General features: G+C 41.2%; 1 long non-coding RNA gene and 1 pseudogene across 1 annotated transcript; both read left to right on the plus strand.

Moving 5' to 3' along the window:
- Window positions 1-2,413: 2,413 nt before the first annotated feature.
- On the plus strand, window positions 2,414-24,762 carry LOC138820460 (uncharacterized). The gene is made up of 4 exons (XR_011369888.1): window positions 2,414-4,387; window positions 6,448-6,645; window positions 9,495-9,627; window positions 24,656-24,762. It is a non-coding gene; the product is annotated as an uncharacterized lncRNA (long non-coding RNA).
- LOC138820479 (tyrosine-protein phosphatase non-receptor type 11-like) lies at window positions 13,042-14,759 on the plus strand (annotated as a pseudogene).
- Window positions 24,763-24,987: the final 225 nt, after the last annotated feature.

A 24,987-nucleotide genomic window follows, 5' to 3' on the forward strand; every position in this document is an offset into this window, starting at 1 on the left:
CCTTTTAAATTTTTTGCATTTAAAACCAGTTCCTTGGTATTCCTGACTGTTTTTACTATGATGTGTCTAGAATTGTTCTCTCAGATCCAGTCTACTGGGGGTTCTATATGCTTTTGGTCAGCAAGTAAGATTTTCTCTTTTAAGAATGGGAAAGGTCTCTGCTATTATTTTATGGAATAGATTTTCAATGCCTTTACTGTTAAATTCTTTCCCCTGGTCAATCCCAATTATGTGAGAAAGTTGATTTCTTAGTTGAGTCTGGAAATTCCTAGACTTCTCTTTGTTAGATTCTGAGGGGATTTTCTCCCCATAATTTTTACTTTTTGTACTAGCTTCTATTTTATTCTTGACTTCTGAAGTTCTGTTTTCCATTTCACTTATTCTGTTACCTATGTATTCCACTGTTGTTTGCATTGTGTAAATTGAGCCTTTTATGGTTCCAAGATCGGTTTCCATAGTGTCATTTAATATGGTGTATACCAGGTCTATTTTTTCTCTCCAAATCTTGCATGCATGAGGCCCTGGGTTCGATTCCTCAGCACCACATAAGCAAAAAGAAAAAAGCCGGAAGTGGCGCTGTGGTTCAAATGGTAGAGTGCTAGCCTTGAGCTGAATAGCTGAGGGACAGCGCCCAGGCCCAGAGTTCAGGCCCACGACTGGACCCCCCCCCAAAAAAAAAACAAACAGAAATGCCAGAGATTAGTGAGGAATTGTCTGCCAATTTCTTTTACTCTAAATTGCTTTCTAAATATGTGCTATTGATAAGATAATGATATATTATTTTCTGAAATAATCCAAAGACGATACCACAGCAATGCCCAACAACAGATATTGTTTAAACTATAACATGCTCACAAAGTAGTAATCATAATTTAAAAAATATCATACAATTGCATTTATTAATCTAAGTACTTATCAGAAAATTAAGTGAAACAAGCAAGTTATAAAATGTACATGTGATTAATTTTAACTTTATAAAAACTATACTAATGTCACATCTGTGACTATATATTAGACTATCTATTTCAGTGGGCAGAGTTGTAAATGTTTTGCTTTTTGTTTGTTTTCTTTTGTTAACCTCCTTGAAAATGAATACTTTTCAAATGAAGGAAAACACTTAAAAAAATAGAAGTGACTAGTCATGGGTCAGGTGCTGGTGGCTCATACCTGTAACACTAACTATTCATGAGGCTGAGATCTTAGGATCATGGTTCGTTCAAAGTCAGCCTGGGCACGAAAATCCTGAGATTCTTTTTTGGTCAGTCATGGGACTTGAACCCAGGGCCTGGATACTGTCCCTGAGCTTCTTCACTGAAGGCTAGTGCTTAGGACTTAGAGCTTAACAAGGGAAGTAAATTATACAAACAAAACAGCTAAGTAGAAGTGCAAGGCATACAGGATGAAGCTTCAATTAAGAATTTATAGAAAGGGCTGTAGAATTAGAGCAAAGGGATATAGTTGTTGGTTAGTATGTTAGTTAAGTCATCATACAGGTTTAGTGCCAAAGTGTGGCTAAGACTGGATAGGCATAGATCCTTTCAGTACATAGTGTCACAAATGTAGAGAGTGGTGGGACAATTTTTTACATAGTAATGTCAATATTATATTTAAGAACATGTAGGAAATAGAGTATTTTCTAGGAAAAAGGCAAAGAGAGGTAATAAAGACAAATCTTTGCTGTTGAAGTGCTCTAGAATTATTTTCTGATGTCTAGAAAAGAGTTGACATTACAAATGTAGGTGCCATCAGTAGTTTCCAAGGAAGAATAAAATGATCACTGTTGTTACAACCAGCACTTATTAAGATGGTGAAGATTGAGCTTATTAGACTAATGGAAGAAGTAGAGACTGTAGGGAGAAGTTTAGAGGCATTGGGAATAACTTCAATTGGTGTTAGGGGATAATGGACAACAGAAGTATAATAATAAAGATTTCCTGTTTTATGGGAATGATTTTGGCACACCCATAAAAACAACAACAAAAAACCCATTTAAAAAAAATAAAAAGAGCTATGTTGTGCTCTTCTCCACATAGTCTCCCGTTCTCGTCAGGCTGGCCTAAGCTTGACGACGTGCTCTTCCTTCCACTGTAGAGTGTTAGCCAAGAAGGTCATAAAGCTTGACTGGTAGCTTTTAGGACATTACAACCCACTTAACTTTTAGGGTTCCTGTGCCTGATATTGTACAGTCTATACTGTAAAAATGCATACCCTAATTATTTTTGAGGCATGCTTACTTTCTAGATATTATCATTACGATCTGGGGATTAGTAATTTTGGGGGGTGTCCGATTGTGGGGCCTGAACTCTGGGCCTGGACGCTGTCCCTCAGCTCTTCAGCTCAAGGCTAGCACTCTACCACTTGAGCCACAGCGCCACGTCTGGCTTTTTTCTTTTTGCTTATGTGGTGCTGAGGACTCAAACCCAGGGCCTCAGGCATGCAAGGCAAGCGCTCTACCACTGAGCCACCTTCCCAGCCTGGGATTAGTAGTCTCTAACTTACTAAAAACCATTTGTTAAGCTAAGAATGTCTGGTTCCTACCTTCATTCTTTTAGTGACTTTAAGGAAAATCACTACATCCTTGACTTTATATGTGACAGAGAGTTTCAACTTACTTGGAAAAAAATTATTTTTGTTAATCATGGGGCTTGAACTGGAAAATCTTTTAGGCAATGGGAAGCAAAAACTCTTGTTTGGAGCCTTCAAGTCCTAGACTCTCCATCTTTTTTTCCTAGCTTCTGTATGTACAATAACTAGTTATTCCTTTAGACCTTTTCTTTCCTGCACACCTTGTTTTACTTAGCTGGGAACAGCTAGTTGGCATTTTCCATTTCTGTCTAGAAATTAGCTTTCTTGGGTCCTATAGTTTCTTAGCAGTTCATTGTATAACTTTTCCAGGTTATTGTACATAGCATATTTCACCTCACCTGTCATATGAGTTATCATTTTTCCTAATATGCTACAGTTTCTTGATCATTTTTTAAATTTTTATTATTTAATTTTAAGTTTTTGTATGGTACATATCAGTTTCTATATACTATTTATTGACAATACGGCAACCATTACCATCGCATAACAAACACAACCTCAGTGGAATTACTACAACAGACATTTGCTCACAAGACTGGGTAAGTCGAATAGTTCTGCTGATCTAAGCTGGCTTAGCCAATCTTTGCTGGTTTATGTGTGAGTCCACAGCTGCAGATTCAGTGGGTTCTTGCTGAGACAGAATGCCTCAGCTAAGCAGACACAGCTAGCTAGTTTATAGTCTCGTGCTGCGGCTTGTTCTCATATAGGGTGAAGCAGTCTAAAGGAAGAAACCATGCAAGGAGGCACCAGTTAAAACTGGTATTCCATTCCCCTCCTACAGTATGTTGGCCAAAACAAGCTATAAGTTAGGTCAACCAAGGAGAACACTACATTGTTTTTTCTTATGGTGATACTGGGGCTTGAACTCAGGACTTGGATGCTGTCCTTTACTTTATCACTTAAGGCTGGTGCTCTACCACTTAAGCTGCAGCCCCACTTCAGGCTTTTTGCTGATTAATTGGAAATAAGATTCTCTAGGATTTGTCTGCCCAGGCTGGCTTCAAACCTCAATCCTCAGATCTCAGTCTCCTGAATAGCTAGGATTGTAAGCAAGAGCCACCATCGCCCCCAATGAAATCATTGCTTTAAAGACATTTTTTTAATGTTTTTAAAAATTATCTCTAATTGTAAAAGAGATTTCAATTCAGCATGTCAGGTTATGAGTACAATGTGTTTTGATCAATGTCACCACTTCCATAGTTTTTTCCTCCCTGAGGGGGGAAAATGTGTGCCAAATCCTCCACTTCATGACTTGTGGCAGAAGCATGGCTCCCTTTCTCTTTGCAAAGGGAAACTTTTGCTTTTGTTGGTTCTGATTCTACATGCTCTCCCTTTGAATTTAATTGCTTTTACCTTTTTAAAAATAATCTGTCTTTATATTGTCTTTACTATTTGTTTAAAAATTGTCTAAAGAGATGGAGAAAATTGAGACCCACAAAACTAAAGGTAATTGCCCAAATTTTAAAGGCATATCATATCTGCTATACTTCTTGGAGCATTACTAAACAGGATGTAGAAATTTTTTTGTCTGTGAAAATACTGTACGGAGGGGTTACAATTACATGGGCAAGGTAATGAGTACATTTCTTATCAAGCATTGTTGCCTCCTCCTTTGTTTCCCCTTCCCATCCCTTCCCATCTCTGCCTCCCCCTCTCCAGCCCCTGCCAAAGTTGTGAAGTTTATTTTTCGACATAATGAGTATTTCCATAAATACTGTCCCAATGGTGGTGCTATGAAAAATCCTCACACTCCAACAGAATTCTGAATTGGCTTTGAGATCAGGATGTGTCACCAAAAGAGGTACATACCACGGTGCATTTTGCAATTGTAATGTGCCCTCTAAAGGCACATTACATTATAACTGATTATTATAACTGATATGGTTTATTTACCACCTCTTCCTCCCAGCAGGCCTTTTCATGTGTTTGTAATTGTTTTAGTGACACTCTCAACACTTAGGTCCTTCCAGGAAACACTATTATTCACTCAGTAGGAAGAAACACTGCTATTTACATAAAAGTTTTCTTTTTCTTTTTTTTTTTGTCGGTCGTGGGGCTTGAACTCTGGGCCTGGGCGCTGTCCCTCAGCTCTTCAGCTCAAGGCAAGCGCTCTACCACTTGAGCTACAGCGCCACTTCCGCTTTTCTGGTGGTTTATTGGAGATAGGAATCTCACGGTCTTTCCTGCCCGGGCTGGCTTTGAACCGGAATCCTCAGATCTCAGCCTCCTGAGTAGCTAGGATTACAGGCGTGAGCCACCAGCGCCCAGCTATAAAAGTTTTCTTAATCCTGTTGGGGTTTCAGGAAGACTCAACAGCTGGTGCCTACACACACACACACACACACACACATACACACACACACACACACACACACACACACACACACACACACACACATACACACACACACACACACGCACACGCACACACGCACACACACGTACGTAACAATGGCTCATGGCTCCTAACTTCTCAGTAGCCTGAGATCTGAGGATCAAAATTTGAAGCCAGCCTGGGCAAGAAAGTTTGTGAGACTTTTATCTTCAATTAGTTCTCCCCCTCCACCCTCAAAGTGAGAAATGGAGCTGTGCTCAAGTGGTAGAATGCTAACCTTGAGCAAAAAAGCTCAGTGCCCAGGCCTTGAGTGCAAGCCCCAGCACCTTCACTCACAAAAATGTAGAATGCTAAATCCAAGGGTAAACAAATGCCCATATGTTTTTTTAATTATCCCATACATGTATGGTATTATACCATTTTGAATTTTCTACATCAGTATACAATAATTACAGTTTACCTAGTCTTATCAACAAATTGTTATCTCAAGGGTTGATTATGTCAGTCTGATAAGTGAGAAAGGCTACCTTGTAATAGTTTTATTTATGTAAATTATAAGTAGACAATTTTTAATATATTTTCATGTATTTGTTATATTTTATGTATTATATATTTGTTATATTTTATATATAATATCTATTCATATATTTGCTTTCTATGAACTGTTTATTCATACCTTTTTTATTGATTAACTGATTGTTCTCATTTAAAAAAATTCCATTTTGGGAATACTATGTTTTAAGTTTGAAATTAAGATTTTGTTGCATGGGTCAGCAAATGCTATCAGGCCAAAAACCAAAACAAAACCTAAAAAAAAAGAAAACAAAAACAACTTTTACCTTACTGTGATTTCGCCACTCCTTAAAATTTGTGTTGTTAAGATTTGATCCTGTCTTTTTTTCAGTAATTTTATAAAGTTATATTTTTGTAGCTTATCCAAAAGTTTTTTTTTGCAAGAGGTTAATCTAAATTACCTACTCTTAAAATACACATATTATTTTCTTTATTTTTAAATATTATATTCTTTTATTAGGTATTTTACTCTAAAGATAGTTAACATATTTAGATTTTAAAGTTTTCTTGATTTAAAAATTATACACCTTGAAGGTGACACTAATTTTATGGAAAAATATATTTATAAGAAGTCTATTTTTTGTTGTTGATGGTTGTGGGGCTTGAACTCAGGGCCTCGGTGCTGTCTTTGAGCCTGTTTTGCTCCAGGCTAGCACTGAAATAGATTATTTGGACCTATGAAAATAGAATAATGAAAATTCTTAAAATTGTTTTGGGAGGAAGGGAAAGGGAAGTTATAGAGAGGGGGTGATATTGAATAGAATACTATGTGGAAATGTAATTAATGTAAGCTAATTAATGAAAAAGTCTGTGTATGTCAACACAGACAAGTTATTTCCCCAACTATTCTGATTCACAGTTGATTGAGCTGATAGATAAAGAAAACCAATTATGGTTAAAAACAGTATCTATTAAATGAAAATTTTTCACTTTTTTTTTTTTTTTTTGGCCAGTTGTGGGGCTTGAACTCTGGGCCTAGGTGCTGTCCCTCAGCTCTTCAGTTCAAGGTCAGCGCTCTACCACTTGAGCCACAGTGCCACTTCCAGTTTCTGGTGGTTTATTGGAGTTAAGAGTTTCATGGACTTTCCTGCCCGGGCTTGCTTTGAACCTCGATTCTCAGATCTCAGCCTCCTGAGTAGCTAGGATTACAGGTGAGCCACCAGCGCCTGGCCTATGTATTATTTAAAGACACTTTTTCATCTGATACTCAGTCACACACTATTATTCTGTACACAGAGCTTATTATGAGGGTTCATATATGTAGAGAGCTGTGAGAGGCCGCACCTGGAAGATGGCACCGGCTTCTGCCCTCCGCCTTCCCTATGGCAAGTGCTCTCTGTGGTAAACAACTCCTTATATGGCTAAGGCAAAGAATCTGGCTTGCTTTCGCGCACCTGAACCTATTGATGGTTCCCACGTGGCGTATCAGGGTTGGCTACCCAGCGGGTACTTAAGGCTGTGGGGAATTCTCCCCGGGGTTGGGGTCATAAGATTACTAAAAGGTCCTGAATAAAGTGCAGAGAGAAGAGTTCGGTGTCGCGTCTTCCTTGGTGGTCGAGGCCGTAGCAACACATATACACAGCTTGCTACTGGGTTGAATCCACATGCACTCACTGATTATTCACTATTTCTGCTTTCTCTTGGAAACAGGAATGAATACTCACAACAGAAACTGTATCTCACAAAGTAAAAATACAAAAACAAATTATCTAGTCAGGTTTGTGTGTGTGTATATGTGTGTGTTTGTGTGTATCTGTGTGTGTCTGTGTCTGTGTTTGTGTGCGTGAACACTGATACTAGAACTTGAATTCAGGATCTCATCTGAGACAAAGCTGCCACTCTACCACTTGAGCCTGCTTCTTGCTGGTTAATTGGTCCTAACAGTCTCAGAACCTTTCCTGCCTAGGCTGATTATCAGAGCTTAACCTTGAGTAGGTAGGATTACAAGTATGAGCTACTAGAGCCCAGCTTGGTGATTCCCCCTTTTCCCTCTATTGGTTGTGGGGCTTGAACTCAGGGAGTGGGCACTGTCCTGGGGCTTTTATGCTCTACCATTTTGAGCTTCAGCTCCAGTTTTTTGGCAGTTAATTGGAGATAAGAGTCCAGTGGAGTTTGCTGCCTGGCTGGCTTCAAACTTCAATCCTCAGATCTCAGATTCGAATAGCCTGGATAACATGTGTGGGCAATCAGTGCCCAGCCCCAGCTTGGTGATTCTTGATATATATTATTTAATGTGTATCAATGAAATAGAATTTCCTAACCAGGTGCCAGTGGCTCATGTCTGTAATCCTAGCTACTCAGGAGGCTGAGATCTGAGGATCACAATTTGAAGCCAGTCCAGGCAGGACAGTCCATGATACTCTTATCTAGAATTAATCACAGAAAAAGCCAGAAGTTGTGCTGTGACTTAAGTGGTTAAAAGAAGCCCAGGGACAATACCCAGGCCCAGATCAAGCCCCAGAACTGGCAAAATACATACATACATACACATAGACGCATACGTTTTCCTCCCTGATCAAAAATAAAGAGCAAATAGGTTTGCCAAAAATAAAAATCATATAGATTTTTCTACACAGGTGGCTATATCTTCATGTAAAAATTAAGTAATTACTAGTATAATTACATATTTTTAGGCTACAATGTAATATTTCATGTACATATAAATTGGGTGTGATTTAATCAAGTTAATTAACACCTCACAGTCTTACCATTTTCTGAGTACAATAGTTAAAACCTATCTACGTACTAATTTTGAAATAGGCAAGTCATTACATTAACTGTACTGTGAGAACCTGTAGGGTGGGAAGCCCAGCCAGGAAGCCCCGCCCAGTGGCACTCCAGGCCACTTGGTGGGCCTGGTGTCAAAGGGCGGCTTGGGGGGCGGGGCACCAGATATAGGGAGGAAGTAGTTCGGGGGAGGAGTTAGGGAAGGGTGATTCCACCACAAGAGCCCCTCGGGCTGGGACATGTCTCCAGGAGCAGAGAAGGGGCTGGGCTGGCTTGAGGGAGACCTGCCCCAGGAAGCCCAGGCTGGCCTGAGGGGAGACGCAAGCTGGCAGAGAGGCCCGGGAAGGCCCTGGCCAGCCTGAAGGGAGACCTGGGCCTGGGGAAAACCCGGCGGGCCTGAGGAGAGACCTGGGCCAGTGGAGAGGCCCTAAGAGGCACGGCCGGGCCTGAGAGTAGACCCAGGCGGGTGGAAAGGCCCGGGCCAGCAGACAGGATATAATCCGGTTAAGCAAAAAGAAGTCCCAGTTGAAGCAAATGGGTGAGTAGTTGATAAAGGACAGCAGCAAGACAAGAGCCTTTAAGGTGGATGACAAGCTTAGCAAAATCAATAGGAGCTGGCATCATATCTTTTATGTCCCTGGATCGAGGTAAGAAATGACTTGAAATTGCTTCCTACTGCCAATGTTACTTCATGGAGGTAGGCCACTAAGCATGGTCTTCCTCTACAGACACCTGGCAGTCAGGCTTCTGATTTTACCTTATCCTTAAAATATGAAACAGAAGGCTGGGAAGGTGGCTCAGTGGTAGAGCGCTTGTCTTGCATGCATGAGGAGCTGGGTTCCATTCCTCAGCACCACATAAACAGAAAAAGCCGGACAGAAAAAGCCGGAAGTGGTGCTGTGGCTCAACCGGTAGAGCGCTTGCCTTGAGCTGAAGAGCTAAGGGACAGCTCCCAGGCCCAGAGTTCAGGTCCATGACTGGCAAAAAAAAAAAAAAAAAAAATTGAAACAGAAATGAGTGAGAACAGAAGCCTTTTTTTCTATGTCTCCAATCTAAATGTTTCTTCCTTAGGTTTAGAATACTTTATAAATAAGCTAGAGCCGAAATAACACTGTGTGACTCTCTTCCCCCAGAATTGTAGTTCTGTAGCACTAGAATAGAAACTGTGTGTGAGGAAGGGGCTGAAGATGTGTGTTTCTTAGAAGGGAGAAAAATGCTCACGAGAAATTTCAGAGAGCAGAGATGTCATCCCTTTTCTTACTTTCTTGGGTAGGGCAATGTCAACCATCGTGCAAGATGCTGAGCCAGTGAATGAAGAGAGCGTACAGGGCAGTGAGAGGGCTTGCTGGCAGCTGGAAACTTGGAGTCACTGATTAATCCTAAGGAATCTTTTTTTCTCATAAATGGTAAGTGCCATTTCAGTCCTCAGCACTGTCTGTGGCTGCTGTTCTTGTCTGTGTGTCTTGGTCTCTAGCTTTTCCTTTCATTAAAATAGAATCCACAGATGAGATGGAGACTGTTGAGTGTGTGCTCAGCCATTATGGATTGGCATTGGGCTCTCCAGGTATGGAGATGCCTGAGGGATTGTAGTCTTTGACAAGCAGGAAAAGACCTGATTATGCTAGGTGGAAAATGGACAAGTCTTCTGAAGAGAAAAATGCTTCGGAGAAGCAGTTAGCTCCAAAATGTATTGTTAACCTTCATGTCTCCAATCAATGCTGGGCGATCTTAGAGTAGTTGATTCTTTTACTATAAAGCTAGCTATTGAGCCCTGTTAAAAGATAAAATGGGCATAGGGTTGTGTGCAGTGCAGTGTTTTCAGCAACTGACAGCTGCATGCGGGTTTGACTATTGGTTTGTTTCAGTACTGATGGAGGTTCTTTTGCTCATGTCCATTTTCCTTAGCAACTTTTTTTTTTTTTGGTCAATCATGGGCCAGAATTCTGGGCTGGGCACTGTCCCTCAGCTCTTCAGCTCAAGGCTTGTGCTCTACCACTTGAGCCACAGTGCCACTCCTGGCTTTTTCTGCTTATATGGTGCTGAGGAATTGAACCCAGGGCCTCATGCATGCAAGGCAAGCACTCTACCACTGAGCCACCTTCCCAGCCCCTTAGTAACTTTTTTAATGCTGCCCACAATAGAATAGGAATTTTTGTTAACTTGCACAGTTTTGATTTATTTTATGTAATGGTAGATTATACATAAAGAAAACAGGGCTGAAAGATAAAATAATTTCATTTTCACGAATATGAATTAATCTAAACAAATACGCATTGAGTATTTAAGTCCTCCACCTTACAATGTATGACTTGGCTTGCTAGTTTATTCTGGAGGAAAGGCTTGTTCCTCACTTTATATTCATGAGCTAAGACAAAAGAAAACTTTGTTTCTTTTGTTGTTGTTGTTGGTCATGGGGCTTGAACTCTGGGTATGGGCAGTGTCCCTCAGCTTTTCAGCTCAAGGCTAGCATTCTACCACTTGAGCCACAGCGCCACTTCCAAGAAAACTTTTTGTACCTTTATGATAGTCTGCATTTCTATGCATAATTCCTGTAAAAAGGCATGTCTTTTACACTAAGGGGTATTCTTATTTCCACTGGTTTCATAGAAAAATATCTCTACAGTTTGACATTTTTCACTTTGCATCTAAAAGTGTTCTTGTTCTATTTATGAGATCTGGAATTCAGCTTCACGACACTTTGTTTCTTTTGGGGGGGATCAGTGTTATTTGTTACAATTACATAAATGTGTGTAGGTACATATAAATATATACACATATATGTGTGTATGTATATTTGTGTATATATGTGTGTGTGGTTTATGTGTTTGTATGTGTATATGTATATGTGAGAAATTTAGCTCAGAGGCCCTGGGTAATGATGTAGGTAAGGGTAAAGAACAGAGCTACATAAAGAAACTACTTAGGTGGTTGAGGTAACGCACTTTGTCCCAACAGTTTGGTTTCTGAGTTGTTTTCTTGTTACTTTTTAATTGCTCAGGATGTAGAGGTTTCCAAGAGCAATAGTAATAAGGCCTTACTAACATTGCCTTTGGTGAGCATGGACAAAGGGCACATACTGCCTGACCGAGGGAAAGGTGGCAATTGGGTTAGAGTGTCTGTAAAGCACAGAATAATGTCATTGGCATATTTTTATTGGTTCCTGGGGGATGTTGTATCTAAGAGCTACATTTTGATTCATATTCATCTGGGGTAACTCAGCCTCCACATAGAGGTTGGGGCATAAAAGTGTTTTTAGTCCTGACTGGATGAAACTTGATAACTTCCTGGTGATAGTTTTCTTTCTGTCTGCTTCTTCTATTTCTTTAATGGCCTAAGTATGCTTGTGCTCTTCAGTACTTGTCTCCCTAGTAACTGGGATAACAGGCCTGCAGCACTACACCTTGCCCATTGACTCTATTCTTTGGGGGAAAAGATGATACAGACACTGAGGTGGAGATATATATCTGTATACCCATATATATGCCACAGGGAATGGGTCTAGATAATTTATTTACTACTGTAAACAAATCTGTGAACAGTCTGTATCCTTTTTTTCAGTTTTTTTAATGGTAACTACAAAGGTATACAGAGGGATTCCAGTTAGATGAGTCAGGTAATGAGTACATTTCCTTTCATACAGTGTCTTCCCTTCCCTCATTCTCTCCCAGTCTTCCCCTCTCATCTCCACCCATGAGTTTGTACAGTTCACTTCCAGCAGTGTCTGCTACATTTTCTTACCCTCTTTCCCTTGAGTTCTGTACTCTCTCCCTACAGTCTGGAAGATAAATACACTAGAATACCATATGCTAACATACCAATCTGCATTTTCTATTCATTGGACTTTATAAAATAATTTATTTGCTGGGTCTAGTGGTTCACACCTGTATTCCTAGCTACTGAGGAGGGCTAAGATCTGAGGATCATAGTTTGAAGCCTACCCAGCAGGAATTTCAGGGATTTCTTATCTCCACTTAACCTGCAGAAAGGCCAGAAGTAGAGCTGCAGCTGAAGTGGTAGCCTGTTAGCCTGGAGCAAAAATGATCAGGGTCAGCTTCCAGGCCTTCTCTCTCCTCTCTCTCCCGCCTCTCCTCTCCCCTCTCTCTCTTCTCTTTTTTTTCTCCCATCTCCTCTCTCTCCTCTCTCCTCTCTCTCTCCTCTCTTCCTCTTCTTTCTCTCCCTTCTCGCTCTCCTCTCTCTCTTCCCCCTCTCTTTTTCTCTCTCCAGATAGCATTTGTGCTTTTGCAAACCACAATTATTCCTTATGAGTCATCTCTGCAGGGCATGTCTTCATGAAGTCTTTCCTACTTCCTCTAGCTCTGGCAAACTGAGTTATCTGAGAATATAAGAGCTCTGGTTCCTTGCCATAAAATAAGTTTGTAGAGGGCTGGGAAGGTGGCTCAGTGGTAGAGCGCTTGCCTTGCATGCATGAGGCCCTGGGTTCGATTCCTCAGCACCACATAAGCAAAAAGAAAAAAGCCAGAAGTGGCAATGTGGCTCAAGTGGTTGAGCGCTAGCCTTGAGCTGAAGAGCTGAGGGACAAGCACCCAGGCCCAGAGTTCAGGCCCCAGGACTGGAACCAAAAAAATAAGTTTATAGAAATATAATGAACCCTAGTATTATCTTCCCTTGGACTTAGGTATGCTAAATGTTCTGTAAGAGTTATGGGAGAGGAGGAGCACTGGGCTTATGGGAACAGCTGCACAAAGCCCAGGATCCCACAGGTATCAAGGAGGGTCTGCATGTATCCAGTTGGTTCTGCCCCAACCCCCCACTCCCTAGGTATGGTCCCAAGTGGGCCTCCCTGGGCCAGCCTGATGTGTATGAGGCTGAGTGGAGTCCAAGGGTGGTTTGACCCAAACATTACTGGTATGGAGGCAGAAAATCTCCCGCTGACAACGAGAGTTGATGGCAGCTTTTTGGCAAGGCCCAGACAAAGTAACCCTGGAGATTTTATGCTTTCCATTATGAGAACTGGAGCCCACAGCAAGATTCAGAACACAGGAGACTTCTACAATGTATATGGAGGGATAAATTTCTCATTCTACCTGAACTGGTCTAATGATACCTGGAGCATCATGGCAGCTGAAAGAGAAGAATGGAGATGTGATGGAGCTCAAGTTCCTCTGAACTGATCCTACTTCCTACTTCCTACTCACCTCTCTGAAAAGAAACAGACAAACTTCTAAGAAAAATGTAAGCTTGTATGGGAGAGCCAGAGCCACGCTGGGGATTTTGTTCTCTCGTTGTGTACCTGTGACAACAAGGACTAGAGCAATGATGGCATCTCTAAAGTGACCCATGTGGGGATAGCTGCCAGGAGCTGAATATGATGTTCATACACGAGAATGGTTCCAATCTATTACAGATCACAGTACTACATCTCAAGCATCCTCTCAACACAACTTGGATTAATGCTGTTGAAATTGAAAGCCAGGTTTGAGAAATGAGCAAGTTTTAGCCAAGATCACAGATAAAACAAGGATTTGGGGAAGAATTTGAAGCACTACAGCAATAGGAATGCAAACTTGTCTAGGGCCAAAAAGAGGGTGAAAGGCAAGAACATAAGAACAAAAATAGATATATAAAGATCTTGCCCTTTGATGACACCAGGGTCATTCTACACAAAGGGACACCGGTAGGTGGGTTTCTGATGACATTAATGCAAGCATCCTCATGCCTGAATTTGACCAAGTGCGACAATTCAAAGCCCCAAAAGAGTTACAGTGCCATGCAAGTCTGCCTGCAAAACACACTGAAGCACTTCCAGTGGATGGTGTTCCAGGAGAAACTCCTGGGTGCCTGTTTTGACAAGCAAGGAAGTGGAGAGAGAGAAGATCAAACATGTGAAAGACTGAATTGACCAGTGTGCTCTCAGAGTACAGGTCATGTGTGTTTAGAGCCTCAAAAGAAAGTGTGGCTCCTGATTACATTCTTAGGGAGTTCAAGTTCTCACAGTTGGACAATGTTATACAAGGAGAATGATCTGGCATTAACATTTGCAAACCTGAGTGACATGCCCATTGACTCTGGAGGCATGTTAGACTTGCTGGAAGAGGTCCACATCTCATGTGGACCTGCATCTCATGTGGTTCACTGTTGTGGTTCACTGCAGTGCTTGGATTGGCCATATGAGGATGTTCATTTTGATCAACATCCTTATTGATGACATCAGAGAGAAAGGTATGGACTGTGACTCTGACATTCCCCAAACCATTCAGATGATGTGGTCCCAGAGATCAAGGGTAGTTCACACAGAAGCCCAGTACCAGTTCACTGACATGGCTGTCCAAGATTATAATGAAACACTAGAACACAGGATTGAAGAAGAGCAGAAAAACAAGTAGAAAACAATGACTACACCAATATTAACTGTTCCCCAGTGGACCAGATAGGTGGAGATCAGATGTCCCTTGTACCATGTACCTTTAATGCCAGTATGAGTGAGAACAAGGCTTGAGTATACAAGAATATGGGCCTGATGCAGCAGCAGCTTCAGAGCTTCCGAAAGAGCACTGCATCACTGGGAGCACAGACGTAGATGTAGACTTTTACCCCTTGCCCAACAAGGTAAGAACAGAGGTAGGAAAGCTCACAGAAGGAATGGTTGACTGTGTTTGGATTTCACAATTTGAAACCATTTAAAGATCACTGTGTTTTAAATCAGAAGTTCATTTCCTCATATTCAAAGAAATCATCTCTACAATATATTGTCCCATATTCTAGAATTTTGCTTTGAATTGGGGAAGTAGTTAATGTGTGCTCATATTTTACAGATTGTGGGATTGAGATTAGAGCTGTTTTGACTTTTTGTTTGTTTCTATGAGGATCATGGGACACTTGTAAGAAGAAATGGCCTGGGAAATTAAGTAGCAGCGTCCTTGGGAAGTGAGAACAATTTTGTTAACCATTGTTGCCATCTTATATCTGTTGAACAGAACACCACAGTCGCTGTCTAGGTCAATTATAATATGGTTCCAGGATGTGGAATGCTCAAGACTCAGAAGCTTCATCTTGTTGCATTGTAACAGAGTTGAAAGCACCATGTGGTCATAGAGAGCAGGAAAGGCCTGAAACACACCCTGTGCATGACATTACTTGAACCCTAATCACTCCTCAAGTTTGGAACCTTGGCAGGAGTTGCATTAGAGAGCGAGTTTCTAAGAGATTCATATTGGCACAAACATTCAGCCAAAGCATTTATCCATCAATACTGGGTATTTATTTACTTCGCTGGATTCCTTTTTTTTTTTTTTTTTTGGTCAGTCATGAGGTTCAAACTTGGCCTCTTAAGTAGCTAGGATTACAGGCATGAGCCACCGATGCCTAACTCAGTGGATTCTTTTTTATTCTAACTAAATGACCAAGCTAATATATGACATGGTTGTTACAAGTTGATTTTATTAAAAAAAACCCAGAGGAAGTGAAGCTATGGCTTAAAGTAGTAGAATACTAATCTTGAGCCAGAAAAGTTAGGGATTTTGCCCAGGCCCAGAGTTAAAACCCTATGACCCATAGAAATAAAAAAATATGTAAGAAGTCATAAGCATGAGTTTGGTGTTGTGGGTCAGGTAGTAATGTACTAGCCTAGTAAGCTAGAGATGGTGAGTCCATACTTTAGTACCCCCCACAAGAGAATTAATTAAAAGGTCCTGAGAATCTTAGGAATTAGGATGAGATGTATTTTCCTCTTAGCAGAGGCCATTTGCCATTACCTTTTGGCTGATGAAGTCATGAGGAGATAGCAGTTCTCTGTCTTTGCAGTTGACATAATCACCTTGTATTTAGTACAAAGGAGGTGTCATGATCATGAAATGTCGATGTCTACCACCTCAGTCTAAGCTGGGTCAGTTGAGTTGGTGTACAGATCCTATAGATGGTCAGTTAAATGATTGGTAGGGTACCTGAGATGTTGGGATAGCTGGGCTTTGTCTCTTGCTTGTGGAGTCCTCAGAGTTTCTCTTTGGTGTGGTCTCTGGTGGCTTTCACAATATGGCAGTTCAGAGGTCCAGGCGCTGAAAAGTGGTGGTGACCAGGCCTTCTTCCGACTCAAGCCACAATTCTGTGTCTCCCTTGTGTGCCCTCAGATGAGACAGGTCAGGCACATGTGTAGGCAGCCTAATTTGGGGTTGTTGGTAGATATTAAAATGCATAATACCCCATAGCTGGTTGAGTACTTTAAAATTTCAAGCATAGGATTTTATGTTTTATATTTCTGGCACATGGTATTGAGCTTTTTAAAAATTGAATTTGACCTCAATTTATTTTTTAATAAAAAGATCATCCCAGTTACATGGGAGGCTGAGATCAGGAGGATTGTGTTCCACAATAGCCTGGACAAAAAAGTAAACTCTCAAAAAGCTGAGTGTGTGGTATGCATCTGTCATCCTGATCTGGCAGGAAGTTCAAGTAAGAGGACCACAGGCTGTCCTGGGCAAAAAGGATCAACACAAAAACTGCAAAGACATGACTACAGTGGTAGAGCACTTGCTTAGCAAGCCTGAAACACTGAGTCAGATGTTAGTATGGCCAAAAAGTAAAATAATCAAAACAATAAAGTGAAGCCAAATAAGACCCTCATGTCCATTACAGGATCCTTCTGAAATTCAAGGCCATCATTATTGAAACAAGTGACATTTGAAACACGGATGGGAATACATGAAACAAGATGGGAGTATACAAAAGGATGTCTGGGGTTCTCTGCTTCTTCAATCAGGACAACAGTATACATTATTTTTAGAGGTTATTTTATTGGGAATTTTAAGGACTACTGTGAATTCTTGGGTTCTTTCTTTTTTTTTTTTTTTCTTGGTCGGTTGTGGGGCTTGAACTCTGGGCATGAACACTCTCCCTCAGCTCTTCAGCTCAAGATGAGCGCTCTACTGCTTGAGCCACAGCGCAGCTTCCCGTTTTCTGGTGGTTTATTGGAGATAAGAGTCTCACAGACTTTCCTTGCCCAGGCTGGCTTTGAACCATGATCCTCAGATCTCAGCCTCCTCAGTAGCTAGGATTACAGGCATGAGCCACCAGCGCCTGGCCTTTCTTGGGTTATTTCTAAGGTGAGGGAATATGGGAAAGTAGATATTAGGTGTCTTTTGTAAATTAGTGATCCAGGAGGGAGGCAGGTATAGACAGAAAGCTGGCCCAGGGCAGGTTTACCTTCTGTCTATGGTGGGGGTGAGGATTTTACTTAGAAAGTCCATGGCATCGTTGATTTCAAGAAGCCTTTCCTAGGATCCGTGTTAGTCCTTAATTTAATTTTTCTTTCTTCCTCTTGAAAAGTAAGTTCCAAAGCAGAGTTTATTGTATCATTCATCACTAAAATTTCTACCTTTTTCACTATGGGCAGTTTATAGGAGGTCAAAATATAAAGTAGTTGGTTTTTACTGTGTCATGTAACTTTGCTATAAATCAAACTAATTTTTACAAGTTTTCATCCTAAGACTCATGTAACTAATAATTTGCCTGTTCATGAATGAATGCTGGTTCTTCATTTATAAAAGCTAATGTGAAAAGATCCTGTAATAAGCTGCTTACTAGACTGACATTTAATTTTCCTGCACAGGATGAAATACTAACCAGAGTATTAAAAGATATATACTATTTTATTGATCAATCTACCTCTTAAAAGGAATACCCTTTAGGATTTTGTCATTTTTATGTGAGTTTTGTAAACATTAATAATAGTGTTTTAATTGCCTTTTTTGTCCATGTATAGTATGTAGTATATTTGCAATTTTTTTATTAAAATATGTAGAGAAAAAGAGTTATTTATAGGAACATATGAACCTTTTTTTCTTTTCTTTTTTTTTTTTGTCGTTCATGGGGCTTGAACTCTGGGCCTGAGCATTGTCCCTCAGCTCTTCAGCTCAAGGCGAGCGCTCCACCACTTGAGCTACAGCGCCACTTCTGGAACATATGAACTCTTATGCTATCAATAACACTATTGGGTGGAAGTACTCTGATTTCCCACCACTTAGTGACTCCTAATGGCATTGCTTGTATAGTTTTGGTGTGGGAATGAGCTGGTGGACTTATACAAATTTGTAAGGAAGCACTTTAGGAACCATTTAAAGGAATTGAGTGGCCTAAAAATATAGGTCCCTTATTTTCCGTGAGGTAAGAGTTCAAGAAAAGATTCTGAATAGTTGCCTGGGACACATTTTGCTCTTGAAATGTCTACCCCTGGCCCACCTAGATGTGCCCTTTCTGGAGGCTGAGCTCTTTTTTAATTTAATCCAGGAAGCACTCAGCCCTCATGAGGGGCTTTGAGATTTCAGTAGCTCTTAAAGCCTAGGCAAGAGATAAGCTTGCTTCCCTCCATCAGTCATTTGCAGCTTTATGACTTCCAGCAGGCTAACTGTTACCTTTTACATGCCTATAGAATTGCAATTGGGGATAGCTGGAAGCTGTGGATGTCATCTAGTCCAACTGGCCATTTTGCAGATGGCAAAGTGAGACTCACATTGCAGAGTCACACACTGGGGAGAGGAGGCAGTGTAGAGGTCAGTTACACAATGGGCAGAGGGATAAAGATGACAGCTCATCTCTCCCAGTTCCCAGGTCCTGCTTGTGTGTGAATGGAAGGAAGGTGAGATAAAGCTCCAAGGTCAAGCTGGAGGGGCTCGGGCATGTGCCAGAGTCCAAGATGTTCCTTCTAATTGGGGAATTCTGCTCTAGATTCTTCAGTGCATTTCAGGAAAGGGAATATTGGGATTGATGGCAGACCAACAATCAGTATGAGATGTTGGGATTGATGGCAGGACCAACATCAGTATGAGATGTATCTCCTTTAAATGTGTCCAGGCCTCAGCGTGCATTTCCTCCTCTGGGAAGTTGAAAAGATTTTCTGTCCTGATTGTCAGTCTTTGTGCTTATGAGTTCCACTTGGCAGTCTTGCTAAGAAAGTGATGTTGTGATTTCCTCACCTGGGCAAGGAAGGTTCAAGGTAGAGAGTATGGCAAACAGAATCACTCTCTAGGCTTGTCCTAAGGAGGACTGTCTATGTGGTTGATGGTGCTTGCAGCCTGGGTTCCTGGCAGGGCCTCTGGTAGCTGCCTGTGGGCATGTTGGATGGTACCTTTGGCTGCAGTGAGTATGGAGTTGGCTTGGCTGTGTCTTGTCTCTTTTATTTGTATAGTATACTAACCCAGCATTCTGATTGATGTCTGAAAAGCCTTCCTTTCTTGGGGATGAATTCTTCTTGATGCAGTTCCAGACCAGTCACCCCTTTCAGGCTTTTTCTGTGCTTGGAAACTCAAACGTGAACATAGAATACCCAAAGCTGCTGCATGAGGGCTTAGACGATCTCATTAACCCATTTTTTGCTCATTTGTGGATACTTGTGGTGTTGAGCCCACAGGTCCAGGGAGCTTCCTTGTTGCTTTTGAGCATTGTGGACCTCAGAGTGAATACTCAGTGATTACTGAGTAGTACTCAGTACAAGAGCTATACTCAGTGATTACTGTATAGTACTCAGTATAAGAGCTAATTTGTGTACTCTTACTGGTGGACATAATGAGTGCTCAATTATGGTAGGTGATTCATAAGTGCATCAGAAGGGCATGTGGATTAAGGGTTGTTTTAATTTCATACCAAATATAGATGAGAAATACTTGAGTCTTTCACTGGAGGAAGGGGAGAATGGCTCTGAATATCTGGAGAAGAGATGTTTTGCCTGCCCAGTCTGATATGGCTCCAGTCATCCCCAATCACATCCAATTGTGGCAGTGCAAATTGGGTTCCAGCATCAAAAGCTCCCTGTTTGCTGAGCCAAGCACTTTTTATTAGTTACTATATCTGTCTTTTGATTGTGCATCACCATTGCTTGATTCAAGCCTGCGTGTTTATCTTGGATAAAGGAACTGGAAGACCAAGTGAGTGACTTATGAAACTTATTTTCTTTTGCTTATTCTTCAATGCATAAATAGTGGTTTTAGTGCCACACATTGGCAGGGGTGAGGAACAATGGCTCCATGTTCTCATTGGACCTGCAGGATCATAGTTCCCATGGGGCTCCACAGCAGGGCTGCCCAAGGGTGTGGTAGGTGTTCATCAACACTGCTGCAGTTAACAAATGGGGCACAAACACTTCAGAGTGTTTGCAGGGATATGAGTATTAGAATAGCATGGCCATTTTTATAATGTTAATGTAAGTCAATAAATAGCACATTTGCCAGAATAAAAGTATCCTGTTTATTGTAAAAAAAATTGTAAAATCAATAAAGCATGATGAAAAACTAATTCTAGATCCCAGCAGAAAGATTGGAATACTACCAGCACCTTAATGTGCAGTGTTCTACATTCTGCCAGGCATTTGTGTCTATTTTTTTTTTAAAGTTGGTTGTGGGGCCTGAACTCTGGGCCTGGGTGCTGTTCCTCAGCTCTTGAACTCAAGGCTAGGACTCCACCACTTGAGCCACAGTGCCACTTCTGTTTATATGGTGCTGAGAAATCAAACCCAGGGCCTCATGCATGCAAGGCAAGCACTCTACCACTGAGCCACCTTCCCAGCCTATTTGTGTCTATATTACCTATAACACATACTATCACTTTCACAAGAAGAAGATCAACAGTGTATTTTCTTTGAATTCTCTCACAACCATGGTGTCTCTGGTTTACCAGGTTAGTGATTGACTTGTTAGCTCCCCCAGAGTCTTTCTGGATCTGTTGTAATTGCCCTCCCCATAAGCAATCTTCTCAATCTTACGAATAGCAGAGTAGCTGAACACTGGGTAGGAGGTAGATTTTAGATCATCTACAGCTATGTGGCCCTTGGGGAGGTTTCTAAGTAGTCCCAGGACAGGAGTTGGGATAGCTCTGTTACTCACCAAATACCAGGTTGCTCTCTGTTGTTGTTGGAATGGCTTTGGGTATGCTCTTGTATGGCTGACCCGTAAGTTTTGAGGTCAGTTGTGACTGAATTGTGCTATGTCTCCGGCTCTGTCACTTGTCCTCTTGAGGGTTATTGAAGATACCTTCCCGTGCTTGCTGTTGGATCTAGGGATGTGTATATGACCAGTTCTTTTTTTTTTTTTAGCAGCATGCAGCATTTGGAGTAACATGGTGGGAAGTGCATGACTGTGGGTCTTGTCAGCTTGGAGGAGGAAAATCACAGAAGAGAGGATCACAAACTCTTAATGTGTCTTCTCCTGACTTTAAGAAAACTTAGAGTTTTCTTCTCTTTGCTTGTCATAATGAGTGTCAAATAGTTCCATCTTGTTGCTGCTGTCCAGTTTCCTTTCGCCAGCAAGATCAATACTCAGTAGACTCTGACAATCAGGAGAGCAGCAGACTTGATTTTGAAACATTTGACACCCCCTCTCCCAGTCATTTTTTTTTTTTTTACTTTTTCCTTCTCACTGGACCCTTTCTGGACTTCTATAAAGACATTCAACATCCAATAATACTGCCTTTGCTGGTCCTTCCTCCTGTACCAGCAAGTCTCTGACAACTGAATTCCTTTCTGCTCTCCTCACCTTTCCTATCTTATTGCTTAGAAGACAAGCTATGAGATACTGTTTCCTAGTCCTATGATTACCCTGCTTATGATTTGTCAGTGACTTCTTTTTTTTTGGGGGGGGGGGTCCGGTCATGGGGCCTGAACTCTGGGCCTGGGCGCTGTCCCTCAGCTCTTCAGCTCAAGGCTAGCGCTCTACCACTTGAGCCACAGCGCCACTTCCGGCTTTTTTTCTTTTTGCTTATGTGGTGCTGAGGAATCGAACCCAGGGCCTCGAGCATGCAAGGCAAGTGCTCTACCACTGAGCCAACTTCCCAGCCCTGTCAGTGACTTCTTATGCAAACAGGATGAAGTAAATCTCCTCACATGGCTTCTGGGCTTGTTTGACCAGCCCTGGCATTTGGACATGGTTTCTACAGCAAGATTGGTCCTGATTTTGTAGCAAGAACTGGACAACAGGTAATGGCTAGTTGTCACTATATTATGTATGTTTGTGCAGATGTGTCTTAAAATTGCCATCTTGTGGCTTTCCAAGCCCCCTATTCTTAGAGAAGATCCATATTTTAAAGCAGCACCTGTTTAATTTTCTACACAGTTGAAAATGCCATGTAAGTGCTTTCCAGATTTCCTTGCAATCAAGGTGCAGGAAGTGATCATCTGGACTCTTGCCTGGCAGAGATAGCAGCAGTGGCAGAGGGCAGTGTTGCTAATGATGATGACCAAGCAGGTGTTGGTGGCAGCTTCAGCTGAGGTGTCTGCACCTGGTGCTGTGGCATCCATGGTAGCTTCTTGGGACCAGTCTGCAGAAGATGTGTAGACTCATTCTTGATGTTGTGCCTCTGCATCAAGAGTGAGTTCTTGGGCTGGGAAGTTGGCTCAGTGGTAGAGTGCTTGCCTCACATCCATGAGGCCCTGGGTTTGATTCCTCAGAACCACATAAGCAGAAAAAAAAGCCAAAAGTGGCGGTGTGGCTCAAGTGGTAGAGGGCTCGCCTTGAGCTGAAAAGCTGAGGGACAGCGCCCAGGCCCAGAGTTCAAGCCCCATGACCTACAAAAAAAAAAGTGAATTCTTGGCTTTCCTGGCAACTTGGAGATGTTTCCATCCATATTATAAAAAATGTTAGCCTAGCAGAAGTAGAGAAAAATCGTATAGGTAATATTTATCCTCACATTCTCAGCAAGCACATTCAATAGTGGTGCAAATTTTATTCTTTTTCCATATCTTCTTTCCAATTTCTTTTTTTAAAAATTTTTTAATTTTTTTTTTTGTCCCGTCGTGGGGCCTGAACTCTGGGCCTGGGCACTGTCCCTCAGATCTTTAGCTCAATGCTAGAGCTCTACCACTTAAGCCACAACTTCCGGCTTTTTTCTTTTTGCTTATGTGGTGCTGAGGAATGGAACCCAGGGCCTAATGCATACAAGGCAAGTGCTCTACCACTGAGCCACCTTCCCAGCCCTTTCTTTCCAATTTCTATCTAAAGAATTTTTAACAATATTTCTCTCTGAGTATGTCTCCAAGAGAGTGGCATTTTCTTACATAGGTTTAATATTCTTCATTTTTAATAGTAATTCTTTAATATTGTCATATTAAGCATATATTTGCCTGATTAAAAAAAACAACACATGCATTTTATTGTGTATTATATTGGAGACTGAACTCAGGGAAGTGTGTTCTCAATTGGTGTTCTTCCCTTTGAACAATCATCCAAGTCTGCTTATTTCTCAGATTGAGTCTTGCAAACTTTTCTGCCCAGTCTGGCTTCAAACGATGGTCCTTCTACTCAGCCTCCCATTAGCTAGAATTCTAGGTGTGAGCCACTGGAATTTAGATACAAATGCCTTTAGATACAAATGCCCTAGCACCAACCCAAACCCAAACCTAAAAAACCCAAATTTCCTCCCAATTCAGTGGTGTAATCAAATAGAAGTAATTTTTAAAATTATTATTGATTTATATATGGTGGAATTATAATTATGTTAGGCTGTGAGTACATTTTCTTTCCTACAGTATCTTCTGTTTCCTCATTATCTCTCAAGCCTCTCTCTCCCATCTCTACCTGTGAGTTGTATAGCTCATTTACATCAGTGTCTAGTGAGCTCCACTGCTTCACATTTTTAACTTTTTTCCTCAAGTTCTTCACATTTCCCCCAACCTTGAGAAGTTACACACTTAAATGCACCATATGTAAAAAGAAAGAATTATCAAAAAGTAAAAAAGAGAGGTCTTTTTTTCATATCTTGGAGTTTGTTTCATTATTTTATGTAAACATGAAGAAGCACTTAGGCATTATGCCTTTCTTTTTCTCTCCTAAGATTATCCTCTTTTGGTCTCACTGTGTGTGAATATCTAGAATTCTGTAGAAGGTTTCATATTCCAATTTTTTTATTTTTTATTTTTTATTGTAAAAATACTGTACAGAGGGATTACAATTACATGGGCAAGATAATGAGTACATTTCTTATCAAGCATTGTAGCCTCCTCCTTTGTTTCCCCTTCCCATCCCTTCCCATCCTCCCCCCACCCCTCCACCCGATCCCCCCCACCAAAGTTGTAAAGTTCATTTACGACATAACAACTTGTACATCTCATCGTTGCAGTAGGTCCACCTGTATTCCAATTTATTTTAGATCTATTTTATGCATATCAAAATGTGCCATTTATCTCTCTGAGCTTGGCTTATGTCACTTAACCTGATTCATTTCCTTGCAAATGACATTATATGTTCTGTCTAATGGTTATGTCAAATTTCATTGTGTATAGGTAGCAAGTTTTTTGGATCTGCTCATCGACTATAATGCATCTGGGCTGTTTCCATATCTTGGCTACTATGAATAGTATGACAATGAACATGGATATGCAGGTGTCTTTATCATATCCTGGCTCATGATGGTCAGGTTAGATAACCAGTAGTGATATGGCTAGGTCATGGGAAAAGTCTCTATTTAGTTGTTTTTGTGTTTTTGTGTTTTTTGACATAGCCATCAAAAAACTAGATCCCCCAACAACAAATCCTCAAAGAAACACCTGTTCAATAAATAAGTGGACTAAAGACTTAAAGAGAAACCTCTCTGAAGAGGAAAGAAGGATGGCCAATAGACACATGAAGAAATGCTCAACCTCCCTAGCCATAAAAGAAATGCAAATCAGGGCTGGGAAGGTGGCTCAGTGGTAGAGTGCTTGCCTTGCATGCATGAAGCCCTGTGTTCGATTCTTCAGCACCACATAAGCAGAAAAAGCAGGAAGTGGCACTGTGGCTGAAGTGCTAGAGCACTAGCTTTGAGCTGAAGAGCTAAGGGACAATTCCCAGGCC

The sequence above is a fragment of the Dipodomys merriami genome, unplaced genomic scaffold, assembly GCF_024711535.1.
Source record: "Dipodomys merriami isolate MVZ:Mamm:240054 unplaced genomic scaffold, mDipMer1.0.p SCAF_89, whole genome shotgun sequence".
NCBI lineage: Eukaryota > Metazoa > Chordata > Mammalia > Rodentia > Heteromyidae > Dipodomys > Dipodomys merriami.